The 2,105-nt window shown below is 59.1% G+C and overlaps 1 long non-coding RNA gene across 1 annotated transcript; it reads left to right on the top strand.

The window, feature by feature from the left end:
- The first annotated feature begins 316 nt into the window (after window positions 1-316).
- LOC106996990 (uncharacterized) lies at window positions 317-1,815 on the top strand. Its single transcript, XR_001443103.3, has 2 exons — window positions 317-452; window positions 1,316-1,815. It is a non-coding gene; the product is annotated as an uncharacterized LOC106996990 (long non-coding RNA).
- The last annotated feature ends 290 nt before the right edge of the window (window positions 1,816-2,105 follow it).

Genomic DNA, 2,105 nt, shown 5'->3' with positions numbered 1-2,105 from the left:
AGACGGGCAGCGAGTCAGCAGGTGAGGGGCAGCAGCCAAGCCCAAAGGGCCACTGACCACTGGCTGTCCTCTGGTGCAGAGAGGAAAACTGAGGCTTAGAGGGCCCATGAGGCCAGGAAGTAGAGTCAGGTCCCACCGAGGGGCTTCTGCTGCCCCAAGACCCTGTGGAGGGCACCTGGAAGTGGAGGGACCTGCACGTGCCCCGTATCCCCCCAGGGGCTTGCCATCTTCCAGCCCTCCCAACGCCCAGGAGGCTGAGCCTTGGCAAGATGGCAGCTTTTGCCTAAAATGCATCAAACTGAGCAGAAAGAGTGGTGAACAGAGTAGAATCTGCTTGTTTCCAAGGATCAGTGAGAAGGCACATGTGAAGCTCACCCAGGTTCTGTCTGTTTCTGCTCTCGTATAAAGACCCCATATGGAGCCAGTGACAACGAGGGCCATGGGGAAGGCAGGTGAGGATTGGGCCCTGCTGCTCAGCACAGGGTCAGCTGGCTGGCCTAGGGTGGGCTGGCCAGGCGCAGGGTGGGCTGGTCAGGCGCGGGGTGGGCTGGCCAGGCGGGGGGCCGGGCTGGTCAGGCGGTGGGGTGGGCTGGTCAGGTGTGGGGTCAGCTGGTCAGTGTAGGGGGGTCGGCTGGTCAGGTGTGGGCTGGGCTGGTCAGGTGGGGGAGGGGGGTGGGCTGGTCAGGTGGGGGTGGGCTGGTCAGGTGGGGGGGTGGGCTGGTCAGGTGTGGGGGGTGGGCTGGTCAGGTGAGGGCTGGGCTGGTCAGGTGGGGGGTGGGCTGGTCAGGTGTGGAGTGGGCTGGTCAGGTGTGGGGTGGGCTGGTCAGGTGCAGGGTCGGCTGGTCAGGTGTGGCCTGGGCTGCTCAGGTGTGGGGTGGTCTGGTCAGGTGTGGGGTGGTCTGGTCAGGTGTGGGGTGGTCTGGTCAGGTGTGGAGTGGGCTGGTCAGGAGTGGGGTGGGCTGGTCAGGTGTGGAGTGGGCTGGTCAGGTGTGGGGTGGGCTGGTCAGGTGTGGAGTGGGCTGGTCAGGTGTGGGGTGGGCTGGTCAGGTATGGGCTGGGCTGGTCAGGCGTGGAGTGGGCTGGGCTGCTCAGGCGCAGGGTCAGCTGGTCAGGCGTGGGGTCAGAACATCCGTGGTGCTCCCGTTCCCATTCCCGCTGCACGTGTCATTACGTCCTCTTTTCCGCCACAGGTACCATATCCTGTTCTCCTTTGGAAAAGCTCTATTCCACCTACTACCTAATCTTTGGTGTGCTTGAGCTCTGTAGGCCCGTCTATTTTTATTTTCTTTTTCTTAAAACATTATTTTCTTTTCAGGAACCTGCCAGTTCAGGGAGGCCCATCTTTCTAGAAGGTTAACAGGAACTTCCAGCCTCCAGCCTACTTAGTGACCGGCTGCTGGAGGACGGTGAGCGGCCCCTGCTGTCCACGTCTCCACGGGGGTCACCAAGCACACTCACAGGGTCCCCCTCTCCACCTGGAGCAGAGAATTTGGAGGAGCCCGTCTTGCTGTCTTTTCTGATGTTGTTAAACTATGCTTGGGCCTGCCCGTTGCTCAGAGGAGCTTTCTACACAGCTGGACTTCTGAGGTGGGACCTGCCATGTGCTAACGCCAGCACTCGGCGCAGTCTCTGCCACTGGCAACGTCCTGTCCTAAACATCCCCAATGTGACCTCTCTCCTGAAAGGCCTGTGTGCGACTTATCTGTGAAGCTGGAAGAAAGTTCTGGAACTTCCCCTTCTCCTTTGGTGCAAAGTTACACTAACTGTCATGATGTTGTTGATTTCTATTTTTTTGTTGTTGTTCTTGTTGAGACGGAGTCTCACTCTGTTGCCTGGGTTGGAGTGCAGTGGCGCGATCTCGGCTCACTACGGCCTCCGCCTCCTGGGTTCAAGTGATTCTCCTGCTTCAGCCTCCCAAGTAGCTGGGATTACAGGCACCTGCCACCACAGCTGGCTGATTTTGTATTTGTAGTAGAGACAGGGTTTCACCATGTTGACCAGGCTGGTCTTAAATTCCTGACCTCAGGTGATCTGCCCACCTCAGCCTCCCAAAGTGCTGGGATTACAGGCGTGAGCCACTGTGCCCGGCCTTGATTTCCTTTTTA

The sequence above is a fragment of the Macaca mulatta genome, chromosome 1 (genome assembly GCF_049350105.2).
Source record: "Macaca mulatta isolate MMU2019108-1 chromosome 1, T2T-MMU8v2.0, whole genome shotgun sequence".
In the NCBI taxonomy this organism is placed as follows: Eukaryota; Metazoa; Chordata; class Mammalia; order Primates; family Cercopithecidae; genus Macaca; species Macaca mulatta.
This window is presented reverse-complemented; position numbering and strand designations above follow the sequence as displayed.